Source organism: Symphalangus syndactylus, chromosome 7 (genome assembly GCF_028878055.3).
Source record: "Symphalangus syndactylus isolate Jambi chromosome 7, NHGRI_mSymSyn1-v2.1_pri, whole genome shotgun sequence".
Lineage (NCBI taxonomy): Eukaryota > Metazoa > Chordata > Mammalia > Primates > Hylobatidae > Symphalangus > Symphalangus syndactylus.
Window position 1 is genome coordinate 49,102,431 of NC_072429.2, and position 19,266 is coordinate 49,121,696.

The 19,266-nt window shown below is 38.0% G+C and overlaps 1 protein-coding gene across 1 annotated transcript in view; it reads left to right on the forward strand.

Annotated features, from left to right (window-relative positions):
- The window catches only part of KLHL3 (kelch like family member 3), a 275,134-nt gene that overhangs the window by 20,803 nt on the left and 235,065 nt on the right, over positions 1-19,266 (forward strand). Inside the window, exons 2-3 of the mRNA XM_063642807.1 lie at positions 9,708-9,866; positions 10,440-10,493. The gene's annotated coding sequence lies outside the window, so the exon portion shown is untranslated. The remainder of the gene's footprint in view (positions 1-9,707; positions 9,867-10,439; positions 10,494-19,266) is intronic.

The window sequence follows — 19,266 nt, forward strand, 5'->3', positions numbered from 1 at the left end:
TCTTTACATATATTTTCAGCATGTCAACTGTCTTGTACATGTTGATATTGACCTACGTTGTTAATAATTAGCGATATTTTTAAAAGCCCAATTAAAATATGTTATTTCATAAGTTTCATTTTATCCATGTGTCAACAAAATTTTATACAGACTTTTACACAGGTAATCCTTTATTTTCTTTATGTTTGTAGTTACTGTTCAACAATTTAATTCCTTAATAGATTCTGTTATATGACAGTGTCATTTGATTCCAAATAATGTTAAATGAATTTCAAAGATTTTTATAAATAAAGTACTATTCAGTCTCCTGTTTTAAAAATCTTAACATTTTTTTCCTGTCTGTCTCTAATATAGCATAGACTTGCACAGAAGACTGATAGAGGATATGTTGCGTTCATAAGACATCACAATTACATCAGATCAAGTGTCCCTTTTCAAGGAAAAATGGTGATTTAAAAATAATGACACACAGCTATCTTTCCTTCTATCATTTGTATGATGCCTTCCAGTCTCAATGAAATGAATGAGTCGCTTTCTCTTTAATTTTTGTGTAATACCATTATAATGTTGTGGCTTTCAAACTTTTTATCTGAAAATCATCTTTGTATACACTCATCTGATTTGGATGAAAAACAAAAACAAGACCTTAAAGTGTAGTAGGAATAAAGAAGGGACTTACCCGTAGTTCCAGAGGGTGCCAGCTGGGTTTAACCCACTATTGAAGGGAAGGAAGAGGCATCTCCTTCCCTCACAGACTAATCTAGTGGCTCTGTGCTTAGTATTATAGCACCACTGACTTTTATCAGCTGCCAAACAGTGACATCTGATGTGCTTGCCTGTCCATCTACCTATGCTGGCATGTCAAAGTAAGAGTCCACAATCTAAACAATATCTCAGATGTCTTAGTGATATTTAAGGAGTGGGATTACATGAGCTTCTCTTGCAAGCCTCTTTATTTTGGATGTGAATTTTGACTATGAACTTTAGCAAGCTCATGTGAGGGAAGGGCAGTGAATAGGGAAATGGGAAAAATAGAAAAAAAAAAAACCTCTTATTTCTTTATTATGGTGGGGACTTTGAATTTTCCCAGTTTAAGAGAGAGGACTAAAGGGAAAATAATATTTCCAGAATGGAGTTCTTCTATCTATTATACTAAGACTTCTCCAGGAATAAGACCAGTGATAGATGGGCTCCCAATTGATTTGTATTACATAATTCTTCATCTGAAGTCTTTTTTCTTTTGCCTAATGAGAGTAGGATTCAATAATAGATTTGAGGTCTCTCCGTACTAGCAATTTGTTCCAAGGTGGAAGGCAGTCTGGGCAAAGCAGGAGACCAAGGTCATAGTGACATGTCACTGGGAAGGTAGGGAGGTGGAAAAACATGATGGTGTTTCTTGAGCAAGTTTTCTGAATCTGTATGGCATATGCCCCTTTCGCCTAGTACTTTTATTCTAAAAGAGTTTTGAAACACTTAAGAAACAACCAGACAAATAAGCAATCTATATAATTAGAGCTGTCGATGCATGTTCATCTCCCTTTATTCCTAACAGTTTCCTTTCACTTTTTGTCACAGAGACCATCATGGTATTTAGATTTCCATTTTTGTGCAGGGAAGTAAATAGTTGCAGAAGAATAAAATGTCGAATCAGCAAATGTGGTAAAGTAGGGTGGGTGACATGAGGATCGGGCCAATGGAGTAGAATTACCTCCATGGGATGGCTTCAGTTCCCCTCCCTCGTGGGTAGATATCCCAATCTTGATTGAATTAACATGTACATTAGCGTCCAGCAAATAGATGTTTGAGCACATATGAGCCATATAAAATCCTTCACAGCTGGCCATGTAGGTGTACCTTTCTTTGGTGTTCAAAGAAAGCTTGATAATTTCTGCCTGGGCGTGCAGCCCTTAGTGGAAAAAGCATGCTAGACTTGGTGAGTAGGTGGTTGCCTACAAAGTCTTATTTCAGGAGTCTCCCAAAATATTCTTCAACATCTGTTCACTGATATTTCAAATTCCATTAATAGAGACAAAGCCTTTCCATCTAAATTAGAGAGACTTAAGATGTAAATGCAAGTGATAGAATAAAAATAATAATAGCCAATATATATCACTTATTATGAGTAAGACACTCCTTCAAGCATTTTATTTTATTATTAGTTTTTTTTTTTAGAGACAGGGTCTTACTCTGTCACCCAGGCTGGAGTGCAGTGATATGATCAGAACTTACTGCAGCCTCAAACTCCTGGGCTCAAGAGATCCTTCCTCTGCAGACTTTCAAGTAGCTAGGGCTATAGGCATGCACCACTATACCCAATTAATTTAAAAATTTTTCGTACAGACAGAGTTTCGCTATGTTGCCCAAGCTGGTCTCGAACTCCTTGCCTCAAGCGATCCTCCCACGTCGGCTTCTCAAAGCACTGGAATTATAGGCATAAACCACATGCCCAGCCTATCTATTCTAAGCATTTTAAATGTGGTATACGTGACTGACATTTGGTTCTGCTGGAGAACAGGGTTTGATTAGGGCATGGAAAACGAAATAATAGATTTGAGGTCTCTCGGTACTAAAAGTTTGAGGTATACCTCACCAACCAAGTAGGGAAGACATCCAGGACAACCTGCTAAATTCCCAATTTTTCCTACAGCAGGTTCTAAGCATACTACACTTGAGGAAGAATTTAGTTCTGCTTAGTCTTTGTCTTTCAAGCTTTGCCTCTTCTCTAGGTCTTTGTAAGATACATCCCAGGTTACAGTGTGTTACATGTGATAGCCTCCATGGTACATCAAGGCTAAAGTTTTTGCTGTAATAGGGGGATCAAGGGATGATTTAGGAAAGGTAAGTAGGTCCTCTTTTATGATACCATTCTCAGTAGTCAGGAGTCTGTATTAATAATCTACTGTAAATCTGTTTGTTCCTGCCTTTTAATGTTTGATTTGCTTTTTTGAATGGTGGTTTGTTTCCTCACAAATATGGCTATTTGAATGGTTTAATTGCCTATTTGAGAAAAATCATAGACTCTTAAGACTGGAATTACTACAATGCCAGATGGGTGAACTTTTACCACAACCTGCTCACAAAGACAACCTTTTCCATTTCTTTTTCTAAATTATTAGTAAGGGCCTTCAGTAAATTATTCAAATGCCTTACAAAATATAGTAACTTCCTACTATCTCACTGAAACCTTTCCTGTTACATGTTAAGGGATTCCTTGTCTATCATCAGTTTCAGAAACAGGGTAGCTATTTAACTGTCACTCATTCTTCCCTCTTCATATATAGCTCTTGTCTTTCAAAAATATACGGTATATATGCTATTGTAAAAAAATGGTGCTGTGAACTTCTTCTAAAGTCAGAGGTCAGATGTGTGTGATGAAACTCATTTCTGCTATATCAACTGAAAAGGAAAATGTCACATTGAGGATGGAAGAACTAAGGAGTGAAGAAAGTTTTATTTTAGTTCACACAAATTCACTGTGGTTACTAAAGTTCTGCATAGACATATAATGAAAGGGAATCCCATTGTAGCATTTGTAATTTGAAATATCCAGTCTGCATTTGACTCAATCTTATATTATTCTCAAGCAAGAAATAATAATGGAATCCATTGGGTTTGGAGTTAAAGAATACAAATGATAACATTAATTTGGCTAATGCTCTACAACTTTCTAGACATATTTACCTTTTGTTATCTGTTTTTGGAGACCTGAGTGTGAGGGCCCACTCCACCACATACATGCTGTGTAGCCTTAAACAAGTTGCTTAAACTTTGAGCTTTAATAACTAATTGAAAAATGAGGCTAGGCATGTTGGCGCATTTCTGTAGTCCCAGCTACATGGGAGGCTGAGGTGGGAAAATCGCTTGAGCCCAGGAGTTTGAGGCTTCAGTGAACCCTGATCACACCACTGCACACCACTGCACTGTTCTCAGCCTGGGTGACACAGCAAGACCTGTGACCCAGACTCACAAAAAAAAAAAAAAAAAAAAAGTAGTACAAGGTTTACCAACCTAAATCAGACGATTGATGACAGACTCAAATGAAATGGGAAGTCATATAATGGACATTCTGTGGGTTTATCTCCTTAACTAGATTAAAATGTTTCTGAGGGAGGGACTGTTTACTACTTATTTATCTTGCCTAACACAGTGTGGCTTATAGTAGACACTCAATAAAAACTTGTTAACTTTTATGGAATATTTACCCAATAGTTTTCTCCACAGGTGATTTTACTAACGAAGATGGTCATCTGTTATGAAAGATACTAACTTATAAATTCAAGGTCTTTTAAAGTTTTATTTACTTGCTTATTTTTATTTTTGAGATGGGGTCCCACTTAGTCTCCCAGGTTGAAGTGCAGTGGCATGATCATATCTGTTGCAGCCTCAAACTCCTATGCTCAAGCGATCCTCCTGCCACAGCCTCCCAAAGTGTTGGGATTACATGTGTGAGCCACCGTGCCTTTTAAAGCTTTAAAGGCTCACTTTTCTTTTCTTTCTTCTTTTTTTTTTTTTTTTTTTTAAAGACAGGGTCTTGCTTTGCCCTCCAGGCTGGAGTGCAGTGGTGAGATCACAGCCCGCTGCAGCCCTGACCTCCCCAGCTCAAGCCATCCTCCCACTTCAGCATCCCACGTAGCTGAGACTACAGACATGAGCCACCACACCCAGCTAATTTTTGCATATTTTTGTAGAGATGGGGACTCACTTTGTTGCCCAGGCTGGTCTAGAACTTCTGGGCTCAAGCAATCCGCCCACCTCAGGCTCCCAAAGTGCTGGGATTATGGGTGTAAGCCACTGTGCCTGACCTAGGCTCACTATTTGTGTGTGTGTGTGTGTGTCTGTGTTTGAGGCAGTGTCTTGCTCTGTTGCCCAGGTTGGAGTGCAGTGGCGTGATCTCAGCTCACTGCAGCCTCTGCCTCCCGGGTTCAAGTGATTCTCCTGCCTCAGCCTCCTGAATAGCTGGGATTACAGGCGTGTGCCACCACACTCAGCTTGGCTAATTTTTGTATTTTTAGTACAGACAGGATTTCACCATGTTGGTCAGGCTGTTCTCAAACTTCTGACCTCGTGATCCGCCCGCCTCAGCCTCCCAAAGGCTCTCTATTAAACACAGGTACTTAGGAAAAATATAGATAATCAGTATTGGCCATCTTCCCAAGGCAAGCCTAGCACACTCTGTCACCCAGGCTGGAGTGCAGTAGTGTGATCTTGGCTCCCTGCAACCTCTGCCTCTTGGGTTCAAGCGATTCTCGTCCCTTAGCCTCCCAAGTAGCTGGGATTACAGGTATGTGCCACCACGCCCAGATAATTTTTGTATTTTTAGTAGAGACGGGGTTTCACCATGTCGGTCAGGCTGGTCTTGAACTCCTGACCTCAGGTGATCTGCCCGCCTCGGCCTCCCAAAGTGCTGGAATTACAGGCATGAGCCACCACGCCAAGCCCCTAGGTTATTTTTTAAACAATATTTTGATTTGAGGTTTGTGTTGGGGGGTGGAGAAGTAGCAAATGGTGATGGATTGTGTTGTTTTAAACATAACCTGGTGGGAAAATTCACTTAACTGAATTATCTTTACATTTCTACATTTGTTTTCCAAACATAAGGACAGTTCTGTTTTTATTCTAAGGTCTGTTTTTCTTCATGGATAAAGAAGAAACCTGTATCACAAAATGTTTTACATTTTTATATTGAGATAGGACACTGAATTCTATTTTGGGAAGAGATTCCACTTCTTAAAAATCTTGTGTTATTTCAGCATTGATTTTTCTTTTCCTTTTTTTTTTTTGAGACGGAGTCTCGCTCTGTCACCCAGGCACCCAAGCTGGAGTGCAGTGGCGCGATCTCGGCTCACTGCAAGCTCCGCCTCCCGGGGTCACGCCATTCTCCTGCCTCAGCCTCTCCGAGTAGTTGGGACTACAGGCGCCCGCCACCACGCCCGGCTAATTTTTTGTATTTTTAGTAGAGACAGGGTTTCACTGTGGTCTTGATCTCCTGACCTCGTGATCCACCCGCCTCAGCCTCCCAAAGTGCTGGGATTACAAGCATGAGCCACCGCGCCCGGCCTTCCTTTTTGTTTTTTTTTTTTTGGAGACAGAGTCTCGCTCTGTTGCTCAGGCTGGAGTGCAGTGTCATGATCTTGGCTCACTGCAACCTGCACCTTCTGGTTCAAGCAATTCTGGTGCCTCAGTCTCCTAAATAGCTGGGACTACAGGTGCACATCACCATGCCCAACTAATTTTTTTATTTTTTATTTTTAGTAAAGAGGTTTCACCATGTTGGCCAGGCTGGTCTTGAACTCCTGACCTCAAGTGATCCACCTGCCTTGGCTTCCCAAAGTTCTAAGATTACAGGCGTGAGTCACCGTGCCTGCCCTGATTTTTTTTTTCAATGAGTCTGTGTAATAAACCCTTAAATGTGAATCTAAGTACAGGGCTTAATATTTCAGCCATGGTGAAATACATACCGAAGGGCAAGGGAGGACCGACACAAAGTGACTCATGTCAGAATGCAAACTCCCTGAGGACTGGAGTTTGTCATGATCTATCTACAGAACCAGGAATATTTATTGAATGAATGAATGTTGGGTCTCTCTCCCTTTACTATTGTGCTTGTAGCTCAAAAGTATTTCCACTGATGGTACAGAAACCCTTCTTTGGAAACTGGATCTCATGTTCATTATGACTGGCTGGTTCAGGAGTAATTGGCGTAAAGTTTATGGGAGTATTGTTTGGATTTGTGTCCTTTGTGTAGCTTTTGGTGCTCCAGAGAGAGGAGGCCAGTTTTGGAGAAAATTTGCTCATGGATAACTTGGGAGGACGCTCTGATTTCTCTACTACTTTCTCTGAAAAGTATAATTAATCATGAGTTCAGATGGAAACAAAGACTCTTCCTTTTGGCTCAGGGCTGAATTGTAGCAAAGAGATTTTGAAGAGTTATTACCTGGGGAAACTAAGAGTTTTGTGGCAGAAGCTGCAGTGCCAGCCTCATTTTCTGCAATGCACTTGAGCTCCCCAGAGTCTTCAGGAAATGCTTCTGTGATAACCAAGGTACATACTTCCTGTGGAAAGAGAAGAAATTCAACTTGATTAGCGTATTTGGGTGCCCCAAGTTAACAAACATACAGTGTGGGAGGATGCTGGGGGGAGTAGGTACTAGGAATAAATAGATTATTCCTGAGATTAAAAAAAAAAAATCCATCTGATTAGGTATTTTCTCTTCTCAGTGGGCTCATAGAGATAAATCTTAAAAATACAACCCCATTGGCTGGGTGCGGTGGCTCACGCCTGTAATCCCAGCACTTTGGGAGGCTAAGGCAGCAGATCACCTGAGGTCAGGAGTTTGAGACCAGCCTGGCCAGCATGAGGAAACCTCGTCTCTACTAAAAAATTACAAAAATTAGCCAGGTGTGGTGGCGGGCACCTGTAATCTCAGCTAATCAGGAGGCTGAGGCAGGAGAATCGTTTGAACCCAGGAGGCAGAGATTGTAGTGAGCTGAGATCATGCCACTGCACTCCAGACTGGGCGACAGAGCCAGCCTCCATCTCAAAAAAACAAAACAAAAACCCCATTAATTGTACATTTCAAAATAGCTAGAAGAGAATAATTTGAATGTTTCTACTGTAAAGAAAAGTAATTTAGGTGATGCATATCTCATTTACCCTGATTTGGTTATATGAATATATTATCACATATACCTTGAAAATATGTACATCTAATATCTATCAATAAAATTAAAAAAAATCTAAAACAATCCCATCATGGTTCTTATCAACTGCCTCTTAGACGTGTCTGTTTTCTCTACTAGACTATAAAATCCTTGAAAGCAGGGATTACATTTTATTCCTTGATTTCTAGATTTCTGTAGCTTTAATCCTATAGAAACATATTCTGAACTGAACTAGAAATTATCACTACCATCAGGCTTAGACCTCATGTTAATACAGAGATGGCCAGTGTGATGGTCACCACGCCTACTTCTTGGACAGTTAGTAGCTTGGATTTTCGATGTCAGGACATCTCCTTACTGCTTCTGTATAAAGTTCATGAGTCACAAATCCTAAACCAAGTGGGATTACAGGAAGAATGCATATTCTTTGAGAGCAGGGACCTTGTCAGTCTGGTTCGTTGCTGTCTCCTTAATATCAAGAATAGAGACTAACCATTAGTCTGTACTCAGTAAACCTATGTTGAATGAATAAATATATGAATAAAAACACTGATAAATCCCAGCTATCTTGTTTCTTCTGTTGTGTCAGTTCAAGAGTTGGTGTAGGGGAGCCTCAAAAGAGCTCATGAAGGCAAGAGTGACTTAGGGGACAATGTCTTCTGAATGCAAATGTTGATTTAATCAATTATCAAGATTTTAAAAAATTATACTTACCAGGAATGGATGATAAACTTCTGAAAGATAAAACAAGAAAAAAGAGAGAGAATTTAAGTGATGATAATTAATTTAGTTGGGAGAAGGGGCCATACGTATATGAGAGATACCTGGAAACAAATACAAAATTGACTAATCTGGAGTCACAGACAGTAAGTAAATTCTTCAGAAACTCAGAAAAGGTGCATAAAGGAATGAATAAGTGGCAGGGTACAAGAACTTGATTTTGGTTCTGCTTCTATCACTAAATTGCTCTGTGACCTTGTAAAAATTATTTTACTTACCCAGACTTTCTTCATCCCTAACGTGAAGATTAGACCAGATGAATATATCTTCTCTGAATATGAACCACTGTTGAACACACTAATACTGAGATGGCCTTTTTCACCGAAGAGAGTCATTTTTTCCTAATTTCTCTGATTAAAATAAAATGGAATATTACATTATAAAAATACTGTAGTATTACTGTAGAAAAATACACGAAAGGTTAATAATGGTTTTCTCTATTTTTAATTTTTTTCTTCATGTTGTGTATTTTCCAGGTTTATTATAAATTTGTATTACTTTATTTTCAACAATGCAATAAATGTTATTTTAACAGAAATATCCTTTGTGTAATAAAAAGATTTTTTTCCTATATATGATGTGTAAATATTTAGTTATTTTGAATTAATATTTAAATGAGTATATTTTCTTCATTTGGAATAAGAACTATCTTGGATTTGAACACTGGCTACAGCATTTACTAGCCTTGTGTCCTTGAGCAAGATTTTTTTGTATTTCTAATTTCAGTTATTTAACAATGAGGATAATAACACATATTTCAAAATGTTTATGTGAGGATTAAATGAGAAATCATTTATAAAGTATAAACTTATTGTTTAGCATGAGATAGATCATTATACTTACTACCTTTCTCCAAATTAATTATCTTGTAGGAAAATTACCCAATAAAGTAAAAAGTTATGCATCAGTTTTTTTATGTTTTACCCTTTAATATGTTTATTCTCATATTTCTTTTTGTTTATATGTCAAGATCTCATGAAAATAAGATTAATTTATGACAATAAACCAATCTTTTCACAGCTATGAAAATTACTCATCAAAACAGTTTTCTTTGTTGGTTATTGAGAAATCATTTTGATTTGAAATAATAATTGTTTAACAGCACAAATCTTTAAGCCTTTAAAAAATTAGCAATTAAACTTTAAAACAGGAAGTAGACTTCAAGGTTAACTGGAATTAAAAACAATTGAAAGGCTTATCATGATACTTTGCCTCAGAATCCGAAAGTCATCTGAGTTGGCTATATGCACGTTCTCTCTGTACCAGTGAACTTGAGCTGTGGCTGTGGCCTGGATTCCGCATTCAAACATGACTGACTGACCTCTGGTTGTAGAGATGTCTTGAAGATGCTGAAGTACAAACACAGAGTTCAGAGGATGGAAGAAACTGTTACACCATCTACAATGATTTGAAATGCCATTTGCAGTAAGAATGCATCTTTTTTTAAATCATAATTATTGACAGCTGACTGTATCTTAAGGCGCTGTTGGGCATTCTGTTGGGCTTTGTAGTGTGCTTTACAGTCAGGTGTAAATTATTTTTGTCTTCACAGAACTATATTTAATGAGAAAGTTATTATTTCACTTCACCAAGAGCTATTTTATTCAAATTAAAAAACAGATTGGTTGAACACTCTTTCTGTTGTTATATTTGACTGTTTTGTTGAGTACATATCTAGTCACAGATTTAGTCTTTATTATTGGTCACAGTAGCATGGGCAGTACAGTAATCACCCCTTATCTGCGGGGGACACATTCCAAGACCCCCAGTGGATGCCTGAGACCATGGATGTACTGAAACCTATGTACACTGTGTTTTTCCTGTACGTACACACCTATGATAAAGTTTAATTTATAAATTAGTCACAGAGATTAACAACAATAACTAATAAAATAGAACAATTATACCAGTATGCTGTAATAAGAGTTATGTGAATGTGTTCTCTCTCTCTCTCTTTCTCTTAAAATATCTTATTATACTCTACTCATCTATTTTCAGACCGCAGTTGACCGTGGGTTATTGAAACCACAGAAAGTGAAACTGGATAACGAGGTGAGTACTGTATTGTAATTTGTTAAGAGCCCTGAATTAGGGAACTTGGGCCAAAATGTTAACTCTGCCACTGGCTGATTGAAGCTGGTTATAGGAACTTGGAAAAGACTATTAACCTCTCTGGAGCTCAGGTTCTTTGTCTATGAAATAGGGCTAGCAAAATGTGTGGGATTTTGAGGTTCATTTCACAAAGGTCTGAAAACTTCCTGTAAGGAATAAGAGTTATACAGATATATAAAAAGTGTTTATAGCTAGTTTAGTATCACAATGTATAAATGAATGGATGGCATTTATGTTAAATTTACCCCTTAAATCCTGATCTTTCTCCTCCCTCTACCTGCAACCCCAGAGTACCCTGGAATCTAGAATGATATTTCAGATTATAACTTGACTGTGAGACCAGAGAGCGGGAATCTGAGGTCTTTCTACAGGTGAGACTAAGGACCAGCCTAACCCTCAGGCTTGATGCCCAGAGGTCTCAGGGCATCTTATAGGGAAGGAATGCAGTAGGAGAGACTTGTAGAAATAACAGACATGTATCTGACAGCATCTGTTGAAAGCAAGCTTCCAGAATCAATAGCAATGTCACTTACTCTTAATGACATTGTTTTGTTTGTCTCCCATCCTGTATCTGGTACAGATTAAATCCCTGCCCTGCATTTCATACTTTGAGCCAGCAATGGGCATTGATTCCAATTCTGCCAGGTTTGGTAATTGGGAGAGAGAGAGCCCAGAGAAGGCTCAGCCCTAGTTTTGGTTTGACCTGGGTGATTGAATTGTGCTATTTCCAGTGGGTGAGAGGGAAGATAGTGATTCCTGGCTGTGACCTAATCAGGACTTAGTTACTACTTAGCTTGTTGACTTCTTCAGAACGGCATTTTATGGCTAGTTAAGAGAATTTGACTATATTTTGAGGTCAGGCAAAGCAGTCTCCTTGGAGGGGACAGTCTAAGCATTGCCCTCCAGAGCTGGAGGACTGCCACAGGGCAGAAGTCTAAAGAGCACAGGGTAAACCATGTATTGCTCTGTGACACTGAGCAAATCATTTCACCCCTTTTCTGCCTCATTTTTTCTCATATATAACGTGATAATAATCTCTGAAATCCTTTCCGATTTCCCCCTTTTTTCTTCTCACCGCTTCACTAATATCTACAACTTATTTATAAAATCTAAACTCCATCATGCAGTATGGAGAGGTTACCTTGGTAAACACAGAGGGTACTACACAAGTGGATCCTGACAGGCTGCTGCAGGGACTCTGCATGTGGTTTAAGGAATAAAAGAGAACATGATGCTGTCACTCATACTGTGAAAGCCCTGAAACTCAGGTCCATGGTTGCCAGAAACTAACAGGCTCAGTTCTAGCTGCTACTGACCACACCTTAAGTTTCCTTTATGAAAAGCATGATGCTTCTAATTTCAGTGTCAGTTTGGGTGTTTGCTCCAGTGTGTTACACTTTCTTCTTTATCCTTCAGCATTCCATTAGCTGAGATGGAGAAATACAACACTGGGCAATTATATTTGGGAAATGCATATTGGCAAGTATTTAGATACTATATATTAAACGTTTAAAAAAACTTTTAAATTTTACTAAATTTTTTTCTTCCTCCATACAATTGCTTTTCTTAGATCTTTTAGGTTTTCAAAACATCTCCCTCCCCCGCTTTTTTTAAATTAAAAGGGAATTCATTCCTTGGATAGTTGGAATACTCTCTTATGGCAACAAGTTCCTAGAAACCAACTGTCCCTTATCATCTGGCACACAAACAAAGGGCCAAGCCATAGAGCTACCATGGAGTTATTTCTGAAACCTATGGATTTCTTTCTTGTTCTTTTGAGGTCATGCAGCTAGAGGCTTTCTTCATGTATACTTCTTTTTTTTTTTTTTTTGAGACAGAGTCTCGCTCTGTCGCCCAGGCTGGAGTGCAGTGGCGCGATCTCGGCTCACTGCAAGCTCCGCCTCCCGGGTTCACGCCATTCTCCTGCCTCAGCCTCTCCGAGTAGCTGGGACTACAGGCGCCCGCCACCGCGCCCGGCTAATTTTTTGTATTTTTAGTAGAGACGGGGTTTCACCGTGGTCTCGATCTCCTGACCTCATGATCCGTCCGCCTCGGCCTCCCAAAGTGCTGGGATTACAAGCGTGAGCCACCGCGCCTGGCCCATGTATACTTCTTAAGAAAATTGCATTGACTCCTTTTTCTTGGGCCTATGTCTCCATTACTAGGACCCTCTCAGAAGGTTTAAAACTGAACTTACCCTCTAGGGATTAATATACAGTGGTTGAACTAAGGTAGAGTAACTTGATCTGTTGTTGGAGGTTTCATTCGTTGGGGAGCTGATGGTCAGAGAAACTCTAGTGGTTTTCTTCTTTATCCTGTGGGGGAAACAAAACCAAACACCATCAAGTGAAAGAAAGATTAGAGGTGACTTTGATAGAAATGCCTCACTGTATACACATTTGAATGTAACACACATTTTTACCTATAATCCTTAAATTTCTCTACATTTGCATAATAATTTTAATACTTTTTTGCCTTTTTAACCAATTGTTAGTGGATTATGGTTCCTAATAGTTTCACTTTAAATTTCTTTTGTCTCAGTCTGGTAATCAGGGAGTGTTATGAAACACGTTGTCTAGAAGAAATAACCTATAAAGCAAATAATCACTTCAAATTTGGTTTCTCTGCAAAGTCTTAGGTTTTTTTTTTTTTTTTGGTATTTTTTAAAGTGGAACTTTCACTATATTCACACACAACAAATGCACATCCACATGAGATTCTGCACTTACTCTGAAATTTCTGTAGCACATTTCAACCACGATTCCAGAGATAAAACTTTTCCTTACTTCCCTGAGCACCTGCAAGAAAGAGAAAAAATAGATTTGTTCTAAATCTCATTGGGTTTTAATACAATTTAGTTCCAGTGTATTGTATTTATACTCAGACTAGCAGCAGGTGTTGGTTACAGACAGGTTAATCCAGAACATCTGGATTATTTTATTTTATTTTATTTTATTTTATTTTATTTTTCTTTTTCTTTTTAGATGGAGTCTCACTTTGTTGCCCAGGCTGGAGTGCAGTGGTATAATCATGGCACACTGTAACCTCTACCTTCCGGGTTCAAGCGATCCTCCCACGTTAGCCTCCTGAGTAGCTAGGACTACAGGCTGCACTACCATGTCTGGCTAATTTTTGTATTTTTAGTAGAGACGGGGTTTCACCATGTTGGTCAGGCTGGTCTTGAATTCCTGACCTCAAATGATCTGCTGCCTCAGCCTCCCAAAATGCTGGGATTATAGGTGTGAGCCACCATGCCCTGCCCAGAACAACTGAAATTCTTAACTCAGGATGGAACTACTTTAGCATTCTCCATTTTAGAAATCCAGGTGTTTACCTTTATAGAGTTATAGCACTTGTGCCCAGAGGAGGTATTGAGTCATTTCTCAAAAACATTATTTCAGAGGGCATAAATTAGTATCTGTGAATTTGTGTTTTGGTCTGAAGTCTTCAGAATATTTGTTATAGTAAAAAATATATGGAAACACATTGCTATGCTTACTGTAAGGAAGGATGTTATCTTAGTCTGTTCAGGCTTGCTATGATACCCTTTAAAATACCTTACTGGGTAATTTGTAAACAATAGAAATTTATTGCTCACAGTTCTGGAGGCTGAGAAGTCCAAGACCAAGGCACCAACAGTGCCTTGTTGCTGTGTCCTCACATGGTAGAAGGGGCAAGGGAATTCCCTCAAGTCTCTTTTATAAGGATACTAATCCCATTCATGAGATTGGAGCCCTCATGACTTAATCACTTCCCAAAGGCCCCAGTTCTTAATGCTATCACATTTGAATATTAGGTTTCAACATGTGAATTCTGGGGGGACATCAGCATTTGGACCCTAGCAGATGTTGTCAGTGTTCCTATTATCTCCATGATGATTTACTAGAGAAATGTATTTCAATTGTTAGTACCAGGAATAATTGACCTTCTCCCATGATACTAGTTTAATTTTCCCTCATAGACACTATTAGTCTTAATATTGGTTGTGTTGCTGTATTAGCTAATTGAAAGTTTAGAGCTCACCTCAGAGCCAATAATTTTTTAATTTAAAATTTTATTTTCATTAAATTAAATTTACATTTAAATATTCTTTTCAGTTTAGGAAAACTTCTAAGTGTGTTTGGAACAGTCTAGGTATATGAATCTACTTTTTATAAATTGCATACAATTTAAATCCATGAAGTATTTTGAATGAAAATTTAGCAACTAAATTCCAATGTTTTAATGCAAAACACAGTTTTAAAGACTAAGTACCAAAAAAGGTAAAATTATTATTATTATTCTTATTTTTGAGATGGAGTCTTGCTCTGTTGCCCAGTCTGAAGTGCAGTGATGCGATCTCTGCCCACTGCAACCTCTGCCTCCTGGGTTCAAGCGATTCTCCTGCCTTAGCATCCTGAGTAGCTGGGATTACAGGTGTGCCACCACATGCAGCTAATTTTTTTTTTTTTTTTTGTATTTTTTGTAGAGAAGGGGTTTCACCATGTTGGCCAGGCTGGTCTCAAACTCCTGACCTCAAGTGATCTTCCTGTCTCAGTCTCCCAAAGTGCTGGGATTACAGGCATGAGCCACTATGCCTGGCTGCAAAATGAATTTTTATATTGATTGCACGTTGAAATGATAATCTTTTATATATGTTGTGTTAAAACATTATTAAAATTAATTTTACCTGTTCCTTTTTGTAATTTTAGTGTTACCATTAGAAAATTTAAAATTATATATTTGCTGTTCTCTTTTCTGATAGGCATTATATTTTTATTAGATGGCACAATTCTGAACCATGAGCTTTCCTAAAGGGTTAATAAAACTTTCTCAATATCTTTTAAAGTGACTGGTTCATTCAGTTTTTCTGTCTCTCCAGAATAAACTTCCATCATTTATATTTTCCTCAAAAATTCTTTTTTTCGAATATATTTTCTTTTTTTTATTTCCAAGTTTTATTTTAAGTTCTGGGGTACATGTGCAAGATGTGTAGGTTTGTTACATAGGTAAACATGTGCCATGGTGGTTTGCTGCACAGATCATTCCATCACCTAGGTATTAGGCTCAGCATTGATTAGCTATTCTTCCTGATGCTCTCTCTCCTCCCACCCCTCATTCTCCAACAGGCCCTAGTGTGTGTTGTTACCCTCGATGTATCCATGTGTTCTCATCATTCAGCTCCCACTTATAAGTGAGAACATATGATATTTGGTTTTCTGTTCCTGCATTAGTTCGCTGAGGATAATGGCTTCCAGCTCCATCAATGTCCCTGCAAAGGACATGATCTTGTTCCTTTTTATGGCTGCATAGTATTCAATGGTGTATATGTACTACCTTTTCTTTATCAAGTCTATTATTGATGGGCATTTAGGTTGATTCCATGTCTGTGCTATTGTGAATAGTGCTGCAATGAATATACATGTGCATGTATCTTTATAATAGAATGATTTATATTCCTTTGGGTATATACCCAGTAATGGGATTGCTGGGTCAAATGGTATTTCTGCCTCTAGGTCTTTGAAGAATTGCTACACTGTCTTCCACAGTGGTTGAACAATTTACACTTCCACTAACAGTGTAAAAGCATTCTTTTTTTCTCCACAACCTCGCCAGCAGGTTCTCTATTCCGTTCCATTGGTATATGTGTCTGTTCTTGTATCAGTACTGTGCTGTTTTGATTACTGTAGCCTTGTAGTGTAATTTGAAGTTGGGTAGTGTGATTCCTCCAGCTTTATTCTTCTTGCTTAGGATTGTCTTTGGTATTTGGGCTCTTTTTGGGTTTCATATGAATTTTTAAATTTTTTTTTCTAATTTTGTGAAGAATGTCAATGGTAGTTTAATGGGAATAGCATTGAATCTATAAATTGCTTTGGGCAGTATGGCCATTTTTACATATTGATTCTTCCTATCTATGAAAATGGAATATTTTTCCATTCGTTTGTGTCCTCTCTGATTTCTTTGAGCAGTAGTTTGGAGTTCTCCTTGAAGAGGCCCTTCACTTCCCATTAGTTGTCTTCCTAGGTATTTTATTCCTTTTGTGGCAGTCGTGAATAGGATTTCATTCATGATTTGGCTCTTATAGAGCCAATAACTCAATAGAGATTAGAGTTAGGATCTCCTAAACTTGTGACCTGATACTTTTTTTACGCTATATCTATGATGATTTATTTCCTCAAACTAACATTTAGGTCACATAGCCCCACAGAGAATTTTTATGTTATTTCCATGTAGGAGAGGTCGATTGGAAGATGTAGATTAGCCTAAATAACAAAATATGGTAATTTCCAGAAAGTCATTGGTTTATGGAAATAGAATATCTAAAATTGTAACTATTCGAGAAAATTTAGGCCATAAGTTTGCATTACATAACAATGCTTTAATGAAAAAAAATTAGTTCCCACTTAAAAGTCTTTTATATATAGTGTTTGATACCATTATTAGAAATAGATTTATCTAATCTCCTCCTAATCTCAATATATAATCTCTTAATACTTGGTGGCTCTTTTCAGTCTTTAAAAACCCTTTATTATCTTGAAGTTGTATTACTGTATCAGGCTTAATTTGCTTTAGACTAAAATTTAGGTGATGTAAAAAGATTTACTAATGCTACTTCGTGTTTTATTTGTTAAGGTAGATAGTGGGTACAGAATGTACCTTTTATTATTATTTAAACTGTACATATATATTCTATTAACTCTTCCCTATGTATATAGTATTTTGTAATAAATTCATAAGATTAAAATAAATCTGTGAACCGAAGCTGCCTTTTGTTTTTGTAAGAGTTAGCTTTTTCATTTTCTTCTTCTTCTTCTTCTTTTTTTTTTTTTTGAGATGGTGTCTCGCTCCGTTGCCCAGGCTGGAGTGCAGTGGCATGATCTTGGCTCACTGCAACCTCTGCCTCCTTGGTTCAAGCTATTCTCCTGCCTCAGCCTCCTGAGTAACTGGGATTACAGGCACGTACCACCATGCCTGGTGAATTTTTTTGTATTTTTAGTAGAGACAGGGTTTCACCAAGTTGACCGGGCTGATCTTGAACTCCTGACCTCAGGTGATCCACCTGCCTCAGCCTCCCAAAGTGCTGGGATTACAGATGTGAGCCACCATGCCTGGCCAGGTTTTTCATTTTCAAAGAAGAGATAGTATTCTCAGTAGTTCAGAAGAAGATAAATTCAGTTCAGTGAATATGCATGAGATAAAGTATTATAAACATGCATAGATTACCTTTATGTCTAAAATTAGGCACAAACAGAAAGAGCCTATATCTACATATTCTCTAAATAGGGTAGAATCAAACTTTGACATGCTAGCTGCATTTGCTTGACTGACTTGGATCATTTTTCTAAAAATGAAAACTTCACAGTCAAACTCTTGCATTGGTGAATGCTTCCTCATGCCTTTTTTTACTAAGACTCCAGGAACAACACAAAGGATTTTGGAGTTAACTGACACAATTAAATTATATGAGAAGCTCAATAGTGCAAAAGATGAATAATAATATAGGTTCATCTTAATAATATCATAAGACATAAGAAACATTAATGTCATAAGACATTAAATCATGCCAGTGACATCACAAGACAGTGCATGATCACCTGGAAGGCTTTGAGAAGTAAGTGCTAGAAATAAGGAGAAAGAAGTTTGATTGGTCTAAGAAGGTAGTGTGGACCTTCAACTGAATTTTGAAGAATGTTTAGAGTTGGAAAAGATGAGGTATGTATGTGAGATGAGGGTTGAGGGTGAATGGTAGTGGGGGATGGATAGAGAAGGGCATTAAGTAACATTCACGGAACATTAAACTGTGTGCCAGATACTGTGGCTTGTACCTTTATCTCGAGGGTGAGGCAAGCAGCCCATGACCATTAGGTGGTGTGGAATACTCTGGGGTCAGATTGTTTGCATTTACTATTAGGTACGTTAGGTTTCCCTCTAAGTCTCATGATCCCCATCGGTTAAAAAGACACAATAGTAGTGTTTATTTCTAGGGTTACGTAGCTTACAAAAGCACTTCATTTATATATGATATATATCAAGTGCTCAATGAATGTTAGCTGCTATTATTATTGTGATGATGGTTGTTATAGGGAGATCCAGGGGATAGTCTATACCCTTCCTCAGAGGTTACTAATCTAGGCCTCCTTGGTATTTCTTCTCTTGTGAACTTAGAACTTCTATAATACACTTTTGTTTTAAATCATCTATTATCATGTGCTTTCTTTGGAAATTCCTTAAGATCAGGGATCTTTTAATACGTAATATGTCTGCCATCCACAAAGTGTTTGGCCTACTGTTGAACACATAGGTGTGGAGCTGGTTGATTTTGCAGATTATTGCACAGGGAGATACTACATTTTCCTAGGAGGTGTATGTTGCCTTGTGCTGTTTTTCCTCAACCCCACCTGATAAATAAAGGCAATTGATACAGAAGTATTCCTCCTCTTTTGACCTTGGCAGTAAATCTTAGTATTACACCAGCCATCTTAGGTGAGGTTAATCAATCCTATGATTACAGACCAAGAGATGACATGAGAAATCTTCTTGCCTTACATCTTTGGAGAACAAAAGTAAGGTTCAGAGAGAGTATGTTATTTGTTCAAGGTCATGCAATCTGTTGGTAGAAGAGTCAAGATTAGAATCTAAGTCTCTTGTCTTCTAGTGCAATCCATGCAGGTTTATAGCAAATGGACTCTTTATTACTCGATAAATTCAAAACTGTGGATATTATTCTGAGTAG